This window comes from Polistes canadensis, unplaced genomic scaffold, assembly GCF_001313835.1.
Source record: "Polistes canadensis isolate GaletaPanama2010 unplaced genomic scaffold, ASM131383v1 scaffold_191, whole genome shotgun sequence".
Lineage (NCBI taxonomy): Eukaryota > Metazoa > Arthropoda > Insecta > Hymenoptera > Vespidae > Polistes > Polistes canadensis.
The window spans coordinates 172,877-193,172 of record NW_014569738.1 but is presented as its reverse complement, the minus strand read 5'-3'; the positions used below and the strand labels follow the sequence as shown (position 1 = coordinate 193,172).

At 31.2% G+C, this 20,296-nt stretch overlaps 1 protein-coding gene across 3 annotated transcripts in view; it reads left to right on the top strand.

Annotated features, from left to right (window-relative positions):
- The window catches only part of LOC106789570, a 189,580-nt gene that overhangs the window by 121,402 nt on the left and 47,882 nt on the right, over positions 1–20,296 (top strand). The window lies entirely within an intron of this gene.

The window sequence follows — 20,296 nt, the reverse complement described above, 5'->3', positions numbered from 1 at the left end:
AAATCCAACATTTAATAATACACAGTTATATCTTTTACTAGAATACACAATGGCATAACGGTAAGATAAGGGGATCTAATTTATAGATAAGTAATACTTCATTCCAATCGTAAGAGGATGATTTATGAGCTGTGTATTTTCATTCAACATTATCCGAAGTTTCGCCATGGCAATTACGTAATCGCGTAATTGCTGGTGGATTGATGCATCGTCCGTCATCAACCGCATCGTTAGCCGTCATATTCAATTGACTTCGTCATAGTCATCGTCATAGTCATAGTCATAGTCGTTCTTAGTCAAACAAGTTACTTGAAATTCTTCCTTTCAACAACACACGCATCCAAAAAAATGCAACTAAATATCAGAGAAATTTCTCTCACTTGCTCATTCATTTTCCCAATCCAATAATTACCATAATTACTTGGATTATGTGTATGTTTAAGCTAATTGTACGTTTATATTATCGTATACATATATATGCTGAAATTTACTCGGCAAAGTATTTCTAAATGCAAGTTAATAGTTTATTATTAATATACGCGTCGATTTCAATTTCACGGTTAGAAGATACCCGGATTTGTAGGACATCGAAATTAACCATGAACTTCCTTTAAATATATATTTCTGCAATCAAAATAAAACCACAAACACAAGAAAAAAAACAACCATATAAATTACATACATTTATCGTGACAAAAATAAAAAATATATATATATATATATAACACCATATAAAAACGATCCAATATCGTATGCAATATAGTATTACTTTCTTGTTAAATGTGTTTACATAAATAATAATTAACATATAGATATAAAGAAATGAATTCAATTTAATGAAATTTTAATAGAAAGATAAGATAATTCTTATTTAAAAGGAGGAGGAAATAAAATAACAAAAATCTATAATAATATTCTATTATTTTTTATTTAAAACTGATAAGGGGGGGTGGAAAAATTTCTCTTTTAGTTTTCTCGATATATCATCGAACATTTTCATTCGGTTAACATCAATTCTTACACTCCTAAGTCTTCACTGACTATACAAATAACGGTGCTAGGCAGAATACTCGTTGCTGCTGCTGCTGATGTTGTTGCTGCAGCAACAGCAGCAGCAGCAGCAGCAGTGCACCATTAACTCTTCTAAATCACGTTCTGTCAACAAGCTCGAACGCGATGAAGAAACGATGTAAGTGTGCACTCCTAACTCGTTGTAAGGGAACTCGTGCGATCGTAGAATGAATGAGAGAGAGAGAGAAAAAGAGAGAGAGAGAGAGAGAGATAAAAGAAGAAGAAAAAAAAAAGCTTTGCGTGCTTGCAATGCACAGACGTGTCTTTGATACGTAGACGGATAGAAGGAAGGAAGAAGGAAGGCAAGCTCACGGTGTAACATCTCGTTCGATTCAACTACCACCATCACCAACACCATTGCATTCCAACTGCATCCAAAGGATGCACCGAACTCTCAGCATTAACTCCTACTCCTCCACGTTGTCGTCTTCGTAATACAAATTATTCAAATAAAATCGTGCAATTTCGCGAAGTATCTTATTTCATTCGAAACACCATAATCCAATATTAAAAATAGTAATTGACGATTCGACATAAATTATTTCGCGAATATTCTCGTTTTTATTATCTCTTTTTTTATTTCTTTTTTTCTATTTTCTTTTTCTTCTTCTTTTTCTTGTTTTCGAATCGAGATCATACCATAAGAGAAATCGAGATGATTACCGGATACGATGTTAGACGATACTCAATCGTTATTTTGTACTTTTTGCATTTCTTCTTCTCGTTATTATGAGAATCTATGGAATGGTTGTTTATAACTAGAGATGCATAACTCCATTTCGGATGTAAGATACTTATTCTTTCTTCTTTTTTAGTGTAAACTCGATTTAAAATCATTTCCTTTTCGTTATGATATTTAAAAAAAAGGAAACTAGAGATTTATTATTTGTAATTTGTATTTCATTAAGAATATAAATGAGAAAAATATCCTTTACAGTCGGGAAGAGATATAAAAGTAATATGTACTTGTGGAATTGCATTTGAAACAAGATATATTAAGACAAAATTTATTGAGAATGAAAGAGAGAGAGAGAGAGAGAGAAGAAAATTAATCAAGAAAATTTAAACAGATTGTATTTAGTGTATAAATTAATATTTACAAAATTTATTATAATAATCTATAACACACACAATATTAATTGGTCAAAATTATTGTGAGAAATGAAGGAAAATGATTCTGATAAAAGATCTTATAATAATAATAATAATAATAATAATAATATTTCAAATATAAAATTGATCGCGTAAGATCAACGATCCAGGATTTTTTCTTCTATCTTTTTGTTTTTGTTTTAAAATAAACGTATCAGCTCTTCTTCTTCCGCGTGGAAGTACCTCTGATCTTCGAAGATAAAACAACAACAACAACAAGAAAAATGCATCCGATCGAGTGCATTATAATTAGATCCTCCTCTTCGATGTAACGAGGTTCGTGTCTTCTCCGAATAAGGCTTTTACATAAGAGATTCATGGTGTGTATCATAGAATGATATTATTAAAAGTAACTCCTATAACTTATTTCGATTAATCGTCATTTTCTTCTTTTATTATTATCACTATTATTATTATTATTAATTCGAGTAATCAAATTTGAGTAAAATTATTCTTAAATCATTCGTCTTACTTTCGTACACAATCTTATCTATTCTTTTTTTTACTTACTTTCTTTTATCTTTTTTTTCATTTTTATTCTGTTCAAAAAATTATTCGAATAAATGTTCATAAGAGAGAAAAAATCAAACTATCAATTTTTTCTCATTCATTATATTTCTTTTTCATAAATAACCACATTTTCATCTTTAAAATACATTATTAACTATACGTAAGGACTCTCACATGTTCGGTTATTTTAGATAATATTATCGCGGTTCAGCGAACCGTGCGAAACAGTTACACACTATACGACCACGTACATACATACGTATGTTCATTCGTTCATTCGTTCATTCGTGATTACATAACGAGATTTGCCATGTTACGTTGGAACTCGGGCGATAATGTTGGAATATTTTATGCACACGTATGCAGACCGTTATGTCGTCGTTCTAAGGTATCTTACTACCTCGTGAAAATCATGTGCTTTATTTTTCCTTATTCTTCTTCTTATTCTAACTATAAAACTATCCCGAACTGACAGTTTTAAAAAGAACAAGAAAAAGTTATGACTTTTAGGAACATAAAGTTAAACCGAATGAGAATGATCATTTAAAAAATGAGATCATTGTGACACTCTCTCAAAAGATTCCTAAAAGAAACAATAGGATGTTTTCTTTGATAATGGAAGTAGTTGAATGTGAAAAGAAAAAAAGAGAAAAACAAATTTACAGGGGTTGGTACTGTGGGGGTAGGGTGGTGTTTGTAGACTTGATAATAGAACACCCACGTTATTATAACGGATATAAATTCGAACTAAAGACAAATCGTGTTTCACGCGAGTACGAATGAACGTACGAACGAACGTACGAACGAATGAACCAGTTCGAAAGTTGGTTTGCGATATGCAACATGGCAAGAACAACAAAGACAACAACAAGGAGGAGCATAGGACTAAGAAAATGTGTGTCACTGGTGTCTATGTCACCTAACGGCATCTCGTCCTCTTAGGTGATGCTGGACCCCACTGTAATAAATAATAATAATATTCTATATGCATCTCTGCGAGATGTGCACACATTGTACCCCCCCCCCCTCCCCCATAGTGTATAAATATTACTTGGTAGATACACCTACGTTCGTTCATCTTCGTTTCTTCCTTTTCCTTTTTCTTTTTGGTTCAGAGTATTGGATGTAATCAGCATTGAAAAGGATCATGATTTTCATTGGTTGCTGTGTCGTGAGGATTACGCGTCCTGTTTTTACTTACTCACCGTGTATAAATTATTAGTTCGAATTGAAACATTGTAATTGTACCTTTCCTTCCTCTTTAACTCGATTGATTTTGGTCACTTTTTTAATCTGTTATTATTTTATATATTCCTCGTGTAATAACCATATTCATTTATGTAGTTTTTTTTTCTTCTTTACGTAAGAAATCGTAAGAGACGAGAATTTTCTTTTTCCTTTTTATCCCCCATAACTCTTCCTCACCGTGAATTGAAATCCCCCCTTGTTAATCCGATTGAAATCTTTGTATCTCTTCTCTTCGATAAATTTTGTGTTTCAGAAGAATATTTTGACGTAGATATTCGATCTCTTTCGAGTCGAATTACTCAACGTCCGTTTCCCCCACTCACCCCCCCACCGTCACTTTTCCCCTTTTCTTCTTTTTGTTTTTTGTTTTGTTTTCTTTGACGAGAATTATTCATAGATAAATTTCAAATGGAAATGATTTCGTTCTTCACGTCGTCGTTCTCGTCGTTTATCTTTGATCTTCTCGAGATGACTTTTATTTTCTCTCTCTCTCATTCTTCCTTTCTTCTTTTTTTATTTTAAAGAAATTTAATAGAAGTCAAGGGGTAGAGAATAAGAAAATAACGAAAAGATCGTTGGCGGCGCCTATGCGAGATCCTAGCATCATCCCACTACTACTATTACACATAAATACACACACATAGATATTCGTACACACGTTGTAGCATCGAGTAATCAAGGAAGAATCAGAAACACCGCGTGATAGTCGTTAGAGGGTCCCTGATGAGGCCCCAACTTCTCTACGGGGTACCTGCGTAATTGAATTTCCGCTATTCCTGATCTTCTTCGCGTTCGTTAATGAAAAAACAAAATAAGAAAAGGAAGTAAAAAAATCAACAAAAGATTCCAACGTAATATGGTTACACACAGGGGGATGGATACTTTTCCCTAACACCATAGATAAAGATAGAAAGAGAATGAGAGAGGATACATCATACGAATCTAACGAAAAGATACATGTTCTTGATTATTATTACGGACAGGAGTCCATATTACGGTACGTTAAACGTGTTAGTAATTCTGTTGAGCAATAATCGAAGTAGACGTATAAGTTAACGTGTGTTTGTGTGTGTGTGTTCATTGTGGTCGAGTCGTCTTAGCTATCTATCACCAATTTAAAATTATATTTGATCAAACTAGTCACGAGGAAAACCCTCTACGATTTTCATTAAAACTCTTTCATTTCTTATTTATTTTTCTTTCGTTTGTTTAATATTTAACACTTTCTTATTATTCTCATAAAGATTTAAGATACGTTTCTATTAACAATTCGTAATTTCAGATTAAACGCATTTTATGACGATTTATTTTCATTCAAATAAAACATATATATAATATTCACATATAATAAGTGTATCAACGGTTGTGGCGCGGTGATAGCACGAGCTCCCGCTCGATCATTTAAGTCAAGCAACGCTGGACGCGATTAATATTTGGATGGGTGACACCGCGCTTTGACGGAAAACCGAATAATTGAAGAATTTGACAATTGTAAAGCACAAAATTTGAGTAAATTACTATCACGTACGTGTTTTAATTAAAAAATTGAACGAATAATGAAGAAATTGACAATTGTAAAGCACAAAATTTGAGTAAATTACTATCACGTACGTGTTTTAATTAAAAAATTGAACGAATAATGAAGAAATTGACAATTGTAAAGCACAAAATGAATATAAAATAAAATAAAAATTAGGAACAAATAAAACAAACGGTTCGAATTCGATAAAAGAAGAATAAGAATAAGAATCCTTTGCGTCAGAAACTACGTAGGTACGTACATTCTCGGTTCGACGAACTCTCGAAGAAGATTCTCGTATACCCAAGCGTTATTTTCAACGAGCACCTATAAACCCAGCCGCTTACGAGCGAATCGCTCTTGCGAGCTTCTTTTACCACTACGCGAGTAGTAAAACGACCTTAATCGTCTTCTCCTTGATATAAAAGAACACCCCGGGGATTACTACTACTTCGGAATAGACGGGAAAGGTAATAAGAACAACCGATGATACGCGTCGCGAAGAAAACCGAAAGTTCCTTGGACCAAAACGGATGATGATGATGATGCTGCTCTTTTGTTGTTGTTGTTCTTGTTATGTGTTTGTGTTTTTTAATTCAACTAAAATAAAATACAAAAATTATTTTGGTAACAAGCACACAGACCCGAGTACAATGATAATAGTTCAATGATTCTCTCTTTCTCATTAATTACATATTGAAAATAATTCGTATTAATAAATTAATTAGGTATTTATTAATTTGTTTCTGAATTTCGATATACCACATGTTGACTTTTTTAATAACGATAAATATATTATAATTAATTTACTATATACATATAATATATAAATGCATATATTTGATAATTCAATATTACAATCGGAATACAACAAACGTTCGGTTAAAATTGCAAGAGCATTAAACTATCAATGACATAAATATTATACACCATATAACACCAATCATCATAGAGTAAATATATTATCAGATATTATATGATTGAATTGTTAACCAAATTGGTTAAACATGCAACAGTGTTCGTACAAAAAGTTATTATCTTTATTCAATAAAGTATCACTCGTCGTCTCGTACAAAGATAGCTCGTACGACGAACCCCATACTTGAATTTGACATCAGAAGAACCGCTATCATCGGAAGTTCTTCTTCTTTTCTCTCTCTCTTTTTTTCCTGACCATTTCTTTTTCATCTTACTTACATTAAGATCTTGCTTGCACTTCGTAAGTCGTCGTATTATACGTAGGGGTTAAGTTGTTTCACGTACGATAAAATACTACGACTATACGAGTGTCCATCCATCCATCCATCCATCCATCCATCGATCGAAGAAACGAACGAACGAATGGTTTGTTGGTTGGCCACCACCAGTTTCAAATTTAGCTTACGTACGATTTGCTTCGTGGAAAGGAGAGCGAACACAGTTTTCGTTCGACGACCGAACCGAAATAAAAGTTTCTCTCGTTGGTTGGTTGGTTACTGTTCTTACTATACAACTACTACTACTACTACTACTGTTGATGCTGATATGCTTTGCTTGAGGTATATTTATATGTGTGTATAGGTGTATAAAAAGACTCGGCGGTATCTCTTTGCTTCGTGTGCACATGTTACGTTCTTAGAATAAATATTAGATAATTTTCCGTGACGCAATCTCAAACCCCCTGTAAAATCTCCAATCTTGACTTCTCTCTTTCTATCATATTTTTGTATTTTTTTTTGTATATTCGTTGAATGGCACGGAATCGTTTGTATGCTAAATGAGGTTTTTTCAACTTCGATATAAATGCATATATACACATACACATACTTTCTATTATCTATGAATGAATTCTCATTAGCTTACAAATACAACGATTATGGAAGAAATTTCATTTACGAGTTAGCAAATAACGTTTATTGAACGATATGTGATATATTGTTTGCTCAACTGTTTGTCAAACGTATTTACGTACGAACTGACGGTGAATTTATTTTTTTATTTTCTATTTAAATAGAAATATGTATATGTTAATATATTATATGTAATTATAGTACTGTCTCTTCCTCCTTTTAACAATACATAGTTACATATGCATACACACACACATAGATACACATCGAGTTTCTTCGCGAGTAACCGAAAATTAGTTTCCTCGAAAGTATGGAAAAACCTTCCCAGGTGAGGAATAAAATTCCTCATCCTATTATTTTATTTTGTTATGTTCACCATTCGTATATATCGCGTTTCAGTGCGAAGAGCAAATATTTTCACGGGAAATCTGACACTCTATGGTGGTTTGTCGGGGTCTGTTGGTTGTTCTTCTTCTACTTCTTCTGTATAATACCATAAAAGTTTTTTTTACGCGAACGGAAACAACAAGTGGCAAGCACAGAGAACTCTCGTTCAGTTTATTTTTATCTACGATACTTTACATCCTTTACATTTTCTAGTCCCCTCTCTCTTTCTCTCTCTTTCTCTTTTTTTTTCGTTTAGATCAAAATTTGTATTTCAAAGGAGAAACGAATTTTTTTTTGTTTCCTTTCGCGTTTGAATTTCGATAGAAACGTGAATTCTTTTTCGACTCGTTTTCAGTAGTGACCTCGAAGGGATAAAAAAATAATCCTCTGGCATAACTTACTCGTACAATTTCACTCTTCGTCAGATTTAAATTTAAATTTCATTTATTACATCCTCAAGTTTTGTTCGATCATAAGTCATGTTAGAGATAAAGAAGAAGAAGAAGAAGAAAGAAAAAAAAATTATATGAATTAAACGAAGTAGTCCTTACCTTAAAAGATTATACGGTTTGTACGAGATGCATGAGTGTTCGCGTTTGAAAAATAAAATGATTTAGAAACTCTTCCTGAATGACATGTCTCTGACGTAAATACTTTGTACGTTTACGCATTTTTCATTTGAATCAAATGCGTACGCTGTTACTATCGTACCATAACCATATATGGTGTATCCCCATCATTCTTGTCGGTCAAAAGAAAGCGAAGTAGTATCATACGATATATCATATGTATATTTTATTTTAATTCTAGAAAATGAACAATCTTTTATAGTTTTTATTTTTGTTTAAAAAAGTATTTACTAGATGCATACGACTGCTAAGAAAAATTTTCTAATGAAATTGAAAATATATTTGAAAAACATTATTTCTCAAAGTAAATAAGAATGAATGATCAAGATGAAGGAAAAAAAGAGAAAGAGAAAGAGACAACTATTTTTTTTCTTTTTTTTTTTTATTACATTAAATTCAAACACTGCTTTTTAAAGTATACAATGAGAATGATAAATGATAAACAAAAAAATATTGCATATATTAATAAATTAACATTATTAAATTAATAATTGACTTTAAATTTATATTTATGTATATAAATTAAAATATATTGAATAAAATATATAACAAAACCGAATTTATATTTGTTTCTCAAACGTTTAAATGATACTTGTTCTCTTTCACTCTCTCTCTCTCTTTCTCTAACTCTCTCTTAGCATACATAACCGAGATCTAGAATCGACCCTCGACGACGTTTCCTGATCGTTTGCGAATTATTCCCACAGACGAGTGATTAACGAGCTTCGGGAGAGCTTTTTGGCAGCCGTGTGCGGCATCTCGAAATAGCGGTGGCCAACCGTTAAACAGAAACAAACGTCGTTTATAAATGCTTGCTTCTTCTTTCTTCTTATTCACCCCCGTTGATGCATTGTTAAAAAAATATACGAGGCCATCGAAATGTCTCGTGGGGGGTGGGGAAATAAATAAATAAATAAATAAATAAATAACAAAAAAATAATTAAAAAAAACATAGAAATTCTTTAATAGTAAGAAAATTTGTTAAACGTTTATTTATGTATAAAAATGTTTTAACATGAGATTTATTTATTCATCCGTGAATATATAAAAAGAAAAAAATAAAGGAAGGTAAGGGAAAAATTAATGAAAAGAAAAAATAAATTCATAAAGGTAGAACGAGCCAGGTGATGAGAGGATGAAAAGAAGGATAACTTTGTCAAAGGTATTGAAATACATTGATTTTCAATAGGTCAATCTCATAGGTCGACCGATTACTACTGGCCCATATTGTAAAATTCGAATAATCTGTTCTATGGCCCTACCCTATTTTTTAAACCTTATCTTATTCAAATTTAATTTAGTCAATGTTTCGAAACATCTAACGGGTTTATTATTAAAATTTCATGCACCAGTAACCATTTATCATTGTTATCTTAAATTCTTCTTTTACAATCAGCCCCTGTCCCAAAAAAAAACCCCCCAAAGAAAAAAGAATGAACTTTCTTTTTCCTTTTAATCTTCTTCATTTTTCTGTTCATTTTCCGCGAGGAACAAGAAAAATTTGTTAGTTTTAATAAATAGATACAAGAAATCGTACAAGATGACGACGTGAATTTTGAGGGATGTGGGACAGGGGGGCTGTAAACGAGTCACTGTAGAAACTGAAAGTGATATGCAAACACATGAAAGGGATCCTTTGTATCTTTAATTTCTCTTTTCTAAACCTTATGTTAACCCCCATCATTTTTATTTCTTCTTTTTCGAAAGAGACAAGCACAAACGAACAGAAGATTCTTCGAGAGTTCTTCTTTAAGAATAAACAAGAAAAAATACCCACGAAAATAAAACAAAACAAGAGGCGCGCGCGAGAAGTTTTGCGAATTTTGAACAATTTTTCGCATACCTTAATGGTTGAAAAAATAAAATGATACACACATATACAAAAAGAGAGAGAGAGAGTGAGTGTAAAAGAAGGAGAAGACCAAAACCAAGACCCACCGAATGGTCGAACGTGATACACCGCAAACAAAACGGGAACAGTTTGTCGCCACACGACAAACAGAAAAATTCAACGTCAAGAAAACGATCGTTCTCTCTCCTTCTTTCTTTCTATCCTTCTCTTTCTTTTGTTCTTTTAACTTTTTGGTCTCTCGTGATCGGGTTCATTTTATCACATCTCACTCTCACTCTCTTCTTTACTCATTCCAATTTGAACACTACTTAGCACCGAACTAGAAGGGACGAATCGAAAAAAAAAGGAAAGTGTTTGGTGTTTTACGAAGAGAAGAAGATATTTCAGGTCTTTTTTTTTTGCTTCTTTTGCCCAACCATTTTAACAAAAAAGTTCGATCGATAATGCAAATTTATAATGGTATCTACAAAAATATTTCAGATAAAATAGTCAAGGTAAAGTGTGTGTCTCGTTATAGGTCTTTTAAAAAGATTTGAATGCACGTTAACTTTTGGAAGAATACAAATTTTGCTATTAGTAAACGTCAGAGATAGCGAGAAAGAGAAAGAGAGAAAGTAAAATGAGATAAAATAGAAGAGAGAAAGAAGAAATAAGGATACAAGAAGAATTCGTTTAATGCTTTTTCTCGAATCTATCCTATACTTCTTTCTCTTTCTTTCTTTTTCTATCTTTTTTCTTTTTTTTGTCTCAAAAGATCCCTTTTAGTGAAACGTTGCTATTCGGAGGAGACAAGGCTTTTCTCTCTCTCTCTCTCTCTCTCTTTTTCTCTCTTGTCAAGTATGCGTTTTCAACACGTTACCGATAAAAACCTGTTTTATTCCACCTACACACGCGTCAAGTTAGTTCCCTCGTTACGATCATACATATCACTTATATATACCATACTTATATAGATACTACAACAAGGACGAAACGTTAGAACGTGTATATATATATAAGTACCTGCTGAATTACGACAAATGACAATTTATATTCGAAACTATGCGCGTTACGTTATGATCATTTACGTTCAAAAATTTTCTGCCAATATTCATTTGCATAAAATAAATATATATAGAGAGATTGTAAGAGTAAAGAGTGTACTTTAATTTAATATAAGTTTTATTAAAATCTATTAACTTTTAGTATGCAAAATATTTACTAAAACTTTTCAAAGAAATTGCAATGATGCACAATTTACAGCATTGCATTCTCTGACATTTTATGAAACTCTGCAGATGGATTTATAACTCGATATGGTATTCTACGCGTAGATAATAGAGTGTACTTTAATTTAATATAAGTTTTATTAAAATCTATTAACTTTTAGTATGCAAAATATTTACTAAAACTTTTYAAAGAAATTGCAATGATGCACAATTTACAGCATTGCATTCTCTGACATTTTATGAAACTCTGCAGATGGATTTATAACTCGATATGGTATTCTACGCGTAGATAATAGAGTGTACTTTAATTTAATATAAGTTTTATTAAAATCTATTAACTTTTAGTATGCAAAATATTTACTAAAACTTTTCAAAGAAATTGCAATGATGCACAATTTACAGCATTGCATTCTCTGACATTTTATGAAACTTTGCAGATCGATTTGTATCTCGACAAAGTATTCTACGCGTAGAAAAATGTATATATATATATATATACACATTAATTTTATTTATGTGTGTATGTGTTGTGTGTAATATTGCATGTAAATAATAAAACTTTTCTACGTGAATATTGCGCGTATCCATCTTGCAATATGAAAATAATATTCTCACTATGCTTTGATATTATTTTTTTCGCGATAATATTATTCTCCTTTTATATAATGTGTCCCACGTATTTGCATAAATTTTTTTTTCTTATCCATTCTTTAATAAAATAAAGGAGGAAAAGAAAATTGTTTCCTTTGTAGCATTTTAATAAGCGATGAAACATAAATGAAGTTAATATTTTCTTTATAGTATAATGCAAATATTTTCTCCCACCCCCCATACCCCCCATGGTGTATAGTCAGTTTAACGAGTACCGTCATTGCTTCGATGGTAGTAGTTCTTGCTCTTTGCAAAGAAAACTGTGGTTTTCGTGGTCGAGGGAAGAGTAACACGATAGCCAATGAAAAAACGTTCCTATGTTTCGCCTAACTTTGTTCACCTCTCTCTCTCTCTCTCACACTCTCTTTGCTTCTCTTGCTATTAAAATAATTTTAATAAAAAGTTACCGAAGGTACATAAAATACGATATATATATATTAAGAATTATGCACGAGGTGTTTCTAACTTATCGTTATTAACCGTAAATAGATATTTTTTTTTTATATTATTCTCCATATAAAATGATGAATTCATGGTTGTCTTCGAAATGTCAATACCATGACATTTAAAAATACAAAACTAAATTGGATTGAATTAAAAAGACATAAGTGCAATTTTACGTAACCTATCGGTGTGTATCATTTATGCACCCACGTTAAAAATGAAAGGTTATAACAAAATTAGGATGCATTATTTACGTATACGATTAAATGAATGAACGAAAACAAAAATGTAACAACGAGTTCAAAGGAAAAATAATATTATTATATTTATAATTGGTACAAAAGTAATATACTTTATATTAGATTTATTTTCAATACGCGTACGTATTATTACGTAAACCAATTCTATTCATTTATCCACGTGTATATAAGTGTCACACAGTATATGATGGGATATTTTAAATGACATTACCTTCCCTGTTACTCTCGGTATACTACAAAACATTCATACTCGTGGGTGGTGAGTGAATGGTGCAGGATATCTCTCGCATGAATGAATGCATCGTTCCTGGTTTCAGATAAACGGTCTTAAGCAACATAAGCTTTTATAACCCACGCCACGTTTGAAAATTTTTCCCCCTTTTTAGTTCTTTTTCTTTTTCTCTTACTCTCTCGTTCTTCTTTTTTTTTATTTTATTTATTTTTCTCTCTACGAGTTTAATCGAAAAAAAAAAAAGAACGAATTAAAATGTGTCGTACTTTTGCCTCAGGCAAACTATGCACTACTTTTTCTTTTTTCTTTTTTTTATTTATTTGTGTATTACCTTATTGTCAAAGTTCGCAAATTTACAATTTATTTGATTCGTAACAGAGTTCACTTTTATTAGCAATAAAGATTAAACGCGAGAAAGGAATTAAACAAAAAATATGTTTCGTATGATTCATTCAGACGTATGAGAGAATGAAAAATATATGAAGTTAATAAAATGTATTTGCTCGATCGTGAAAATATTTAAAGAAATATGAACGATATATTAAAATGTCAAACGAAATGAAATTAAATGAAATGTCGATTGTCGATGGTATAAAAAATGTTTTAAAAAAAAAAAGAAATATTAAATAAGAAAAAAGAAAAGATGGAACGATTTGTAAAAAGAATATCAAGTTATATTCATGTTGTTTCAAATGAATCATATACAACATAATATGTGTGTGTGTATAAATTGTAAACAGTCTACAGATGGTTACGAGTTTTTTATTCCCCCTTTGATCTCAGTCAGTGAAACAGGTTGAAGAAAAAGAAAAGGATATTGACACATCGATCCACATAAATTCTAGGAAGAGCCGACCTATATTTTCTCCAAGACAGCTCGGCGACGGTCTTATGGTGTTACAAAAAATATATAACGGATGCAAAACAAAAGCCTAGCTAGCTGACCTACATTCGTTTCTTGGAATACTTCAATCTATTTTCCCCTCATTTTTTTATTTCTTATTTTTTGTTAGTTCTTCCAAAGAATCAAAGTAGATCGATGGAACGATGATGATCTTTTATAGTGAAGGGATTATAAAATCTTTATATATATAATATAATAAATTCTTGCAACAAACCAGGATGCAACGGACCGTACAAACTGGAACTAGCAAAACAAACTGCTTCGTTTTTTCTTCTCTTGACCTCGCGTAACACGACATGACATTATAATAATGATAATCATAATTTGATATGGGGATAAAACTGGAAATATATTTTTCATTTAATTTTCTTTTTTTTTTTCTCATTTCGAAACGTCAAATAATAATGAAGAAATATTTTTTGTTGAAACGTTACGTTGTTAACAGATAAATCTGTAAGATATAACCACTCAATTTGATTTCATTTAACATGTATATATTTTCGTATACAAAATATTGTATTTTTCTTTCATATAAAACTTTATCTGATATCAATTTTCCTTTATAAGTTTCAAGGGGGTGGTAGAGAGGTTAGAAGAATTTCGAAACACCCTATAAACACACAAACACATACATATCACAATCATATATATCAGTAATTTTCGAAAAGGTGTTCTCTATTTACGTGGGCAGCTTCAAATGATTTCCACAACTTTAATTTTTTTTACGTATCGATCGTAATAACAATATCTACGAAAGGGTTAACAATTTTGCAACGATTTTACGAATTAAAGTTTAAATAAAAAAAAAAAAAGAAGACAATAAAGATAGATAGATACGAATAAAAGAAAGATAAAATGTGAGTTAGAAGAAGAGTGCATCGATTTTCCATAAGATAAAATAATACTCGAAACACGTAGGCGCCGGTTTTAGTCGGCACGTTTAGACATGGCAAAGCTATCGTAAGATAGAATCGTTAAGAATTCAAATGAAAAATGTACATTTTAAAATGGATTTACCAAAGTGAGAGTAAGAGAGAGAGAAAGAATAGTTGCATCCTGAAGGGTCGATTCGTGCACAACCCACGCACCAATCGCAATAACGATCCAACTTTTCTTCCACCCTCTCCTAACAATCCTCGTGCAAACTTATTGGTCAAGTTGAAAAAGAAAATAACTAAAAAAAAAAAGGATTGAACGGGGTGAAGGGGAAACTTAGAGAAACTATAAACGAGTGTAAAAAAAAAAAAAGCATAATCATAAACGTTGATCATTAGATGATTCTATACTTCTTCTCGTTCCATTTATTTGAACATTTGCATCCTGTATTCTAACACGTGTACACTTTTCTTGAAATAAAAAAGAACAATTCGTGAAAGATAAAAAGTACAAAAAAAAATATATTGTGAAATAGAGAAGAACTATATACCGAGGGATTCCTATGAGAAAGAGATAGACTAAGAAATCTAAATTATGTTAGTATGGCACGTAGGAAGTAATCTTGCATAGTACTTACGACCTAACTCTCGAACGTGTATCTCTTTCGATTCCACGTTGCGTTTTACGTACAAATAATCTAAGTGCTTGTTGAACAAGAGAGAGAAACAGTGAGGAAGGGGATGGTTAGGGGGAGATAGAGAGGAAAGAGGAAGGGAATGGTGAGAAGGAATAATCGTTAAAAGTTATGGTTGGTCAAAAAAACAGAAGGAGAGTCTCGAGATTCTAAGATTCTTTCCCACGTGGTTACTACGACCTATGCTTATCCTATACGCGAAAACGAATAACATTGGCGCCAATAAAATGTCTCACGCCCACGAGAAAGAGAAACAGAGTGAGAGAGAGAAAGAGAGGGACAGTTGCAAACTAACATAAGCACGGTTAACGTGTTAGCTACAGCGATAATGAAGCTATCGAAGAAGTTGGTTGGGTTAGTTCGAACACTCGACTTCAAAGATATACTTTAAATAAACTTACTTAATTAAATGCTATTGAAAATTTCACCCTATTTGGGGTAGGGGGATGTTACATTTATTTTTTACAATTAATTTATTTATTTTAATCTATATTAGTATCATATTATGGGTGTGTATTATGTTATAATTGTATTATTATGTTATATATAGATGGGTGATTAGAAAAATTAGGATTGGATACTTGAATTAATTCTTTGAATGCTAAATACTTTTAGTTGAAGTGTTTTTCTAGATGTTAGGAATATTTTTATTATGTTATAATTGTATTATAAATTATGTATAGATGGGTGATTAGAAAAATTAGGATTGGATACTTGGATTAATTCTTTGAATGCTAAATATTTTTAGTTGAAGTGTTTTTTTAGGTATTAGGAATATTTTATTACCTAGAGTGATTGTTTTATTTTGATTTATTTTACTTTAAACACATTTTAAGATTATATTTAATAATCAAAGCTTTTTGTTTTTGTTTTAATCCAAGCTGAAAATTTTGAACAAAGGCATACATATATGCATTTATAACAGTCAAAGGATTAATTATTATTATTATAGAATTTTTTTCTATATATATATATATATTTTTTCATTGTGGCCTTCATAAGAAAAGGTGAGAAAGAAAAAAGGGAAAAAAGGGACAAGGTATATCGAATAGGACAAACAGGCACGCGCGTAGAATTAAAACCCACGTGGGGAAATTGATACTCCCTTATAGTTCTTCTTCTCCCTATCCCTATATATCCCTTCCTCTCTCTCTCTCTCTCTTTTTTTCTTTACTCGTGTACATGTACAAGAGTGTAGATTTATGAGAAGATTGCACTCCGATGCACATCCGTCACTCGCCACCTACGAATTTCGAAGGGAAAGGCGATACGCCTTTGACTCGTCCTACTTCGTAACTATACTTGTAAGATAACCTTCGTATTTCTAGATACTTATACCTATTATTTTCTATGATTTCTACTACTCTTACCATACGTGAACAATATGTATATACATAAGTATGTGTATGTATGTATGTAAAGTTATTCATAACTAAAGAAAAAAGTAAATCGATGCAATTGAAAGGGTCTTACAAATTTCACACAATCTACTTTATTTTAAATACAAATTTAATTATATTCTATTTTTTTTTATATATATAAATCGAATATTTTTCAAATATATTTGACATTTTTAAATGAAATTAATTAGGATTCTAATTGTTTAAAGAAACGATTAAAGGTGTTCTGTAGTAAAAGATTTTATTTATTTATTTATTTTACTTTTTTCTTATGAAATAAATCGAACAAAGAAACGTTTTTCTCTTTCTATATAATTCTTCTTCTTCATCTTCTTCTTCATCTTCTTTCTGTTCTTCTTAAACTCTAACAGTCCGCAATATCGTTTCGTCGGTGCCACACGTTACCGTTTTATTTACGAGGAGGAGTAATAACGAGATATTTATGACGGTATGTTCGGAATAATTAGCATAACACGTAATGCTCCGAGGCGAATCCCTCGTGTCTGTCGTATAAACGTGGCGCCTGTAAAATTCGGACCACCCAAGAGGTCAGAAACCCTTAAGCCACACTTACACATACATATATGTCTCTTTATGTATATCAATATTTTGTAGGTATCAACTTACTTAACCTAGTACACGAAATCTTTTGTAAACCAATCGAATAAGTTGTATTTAATAAACGTAATTTTGTATCAAATTGGAAGGGTTTTTTAACGATGATCTAAAAAAACAATAGTTCTCTTGGTTCATCGATACAACATTAATTCGATATTATATAATTGTTTTAAATGATTAATATTACTTTCTTAAATAATATATATATATTATACATCATATATTTAAAGATAAAATTTTATTTATAAAAAAAATTATTATATGAATTAATTTAATAAAGAATAATTAAATTATTAAAATATAAATATAATTTTAATATTAAATATTTAATTTAACAAATTGTAATAATTAATAATATTAACAATATTTTAATTTTAATTAATAGTTTAACCGCTAATATACTGACAATTAATTTTAAAACAAATATTAAATTCTATCTATCGATGATAGTTTTCTTTTATGACTCAAATATAAAAATGATAGAAAATTCGGAAAAGAATAAAAAGGAAAAATCTAATTCATCAGTTCGTTTTCACGATGACGACAGAACGAAAGAAATGAGATAATGATAGGACACGTTAATTCGTGCAAGAGATGAGAATAAAAATAAGTTGAATCTTTATGGTGCCTTAAGTTTCGCGTGAGCTTATATATAGAATAAGGTATATGCTATGAACACTCGTATATCTCATTTGAATATGCGTACACGCAATCTCTGTTCAAAAGAGGAACAGAAAGGTACACGATGGTGGTGGTGGTGGTGGTTATGGTGGTGGTATCGGTGAACACGACGAGACCGTTTACTAATGAACTGTATTATTTGCGATATACGCCGGCCTGGATTTGCATTAACACGGCTTTTATTGCGTTTAATTGAATCACCTTTTAGGTGTACCTTCTACCGCCACGATCGAGACCCTAAGATTGCTTCCTAAGGTATCCCATAAGATTGAAAGAAAGAAAGAGAGAGAGAGAGGGAATGCACGATAACATTTAATCTTGACAAATCGAATTCGATTGAGGTGTACAACCGCGAAAACACGATTACATCCAGTTCTTTTTTTTACAAACTTTCAAACCATTAGCTTTCATGAATTATAAAAACCTTCCCCCTCTCTCTTTCTCTCCTATTATTTTTGTTAAGTATCTTTAAATGATTATATTAGTAACGATTATAATATGAATATTTTAAGGTAAAATAATATATTCATTTTTTTTGTAAGTTAATTAATTAGAATAATTTTCGTTTGAAATATGTTTTTATATTCTCGTGGAATATAATCGAAGATCAAAGAAAATGCAACGACACGTTGTTAACCGATTTCAATGGCCGATAACTGGATCCCCTTTTTTACTTCTCGATCAAAATGTATATATATATACTTATGTACATATAATATATACCTATAAGAAGGTTAATATATATACGGGAAGTTACTTGTTGCTCCTTAAGGAGCATTTCTTAACGTAAAGATCGTGACTTTCACCTCGAGGCGGGTTTAAGAAAGAGGTATAACGTTGTAACACCTTCGATGTTTTACGATGATCGATTCGTTTTGACGCCCCGAGAGTTCGGAAACTACTACTACTACTACTACAACGATTGATTTTATGCTTCCATGCATTCTAACGTTAGTGAGTAAGTAAATGAATGAATAGTATGATAGTAGTAGTGTTAATACTGTTTCTTAGTAAGTCTGATCATCGTCATTTTAAAAAAGAAATAAATATATATATATGAAATATAACAAGAAATGAAGTCTACTCGTTTTGTAATCTCACGTTTGAGATCTACGAAAAATAGATGAATTAATCATTGTCAAAGGAAATAGGTGTCTCATTTGAACACGCCCGATGCTTTTTCGACTCGTCGAATTGTCCAACGAATATAACACACGTCAGATTAATTTTCTCAAAGTATATTAATCGTTTGTTTTTCTTACTTCATATATATATACATATATTTACTACTTATGCATTTATATATATATATGTATATGAATATGTAGATACGTTCGAGTTTCTCATTCGTTCAGCCGGAAGAATCAACGAAGCCTGTCGCTCACGATACACCATTACTATTACTATAATACTATAACTACTACCAATTTGAAATATATATATGTATGTATACTTTCTTATAGGAGTTTGACACGGGGGAGGAGAATAAAAAATTGTACGACAAGCTAGCTAGCTAGCTTACCGCCTTCTAATTATCGATCTCGTTTTCTCGTAAATCAAGTTAACCATTCGAGTATGTCGAATACCACCCTGTCTATCTCGTTGTTGTATTATTGCTGCTGGTGTTGTTCTTGTTCTTGTTGTTGTTGCTGTTGTTGCAGTTACTTTCGCTGGTGTAGGCTCTTGCTACAGTTGGAAAGATTTTTTTATTACACCTTACTAGCACGCTTCCAAGTCGGTTACTAATTAATACGTGTGATCTTTATCGCGAACCACCATTGCGGATCGTTGCACTGCAATTAAAAAATAAAAAAATAAAGAAACAATACTTTGATAAAAGTTCATTCCCACGCAACGTATTTATCTTTTCTTTTTCTTCCTTTTTTTTTCTGTTCATAACGTTTACGTCAACTTTCAAAATTCTATCAGGTTATCATAAATTTTGTCATACAAATTTTCGAATTAGTATACATATATATTTCTATTTTGAAAAAATAGAATTATATTTATGAAATACTTTTTTCACGATTATTAAAATTTAAATTATAAATTCTCTCTGCCACGTGCACGAGGGAAAACGTGGAAGAAATAAAACGTGTTAGAAGTTTGAAGGGTGGTGGTAATATTGGAG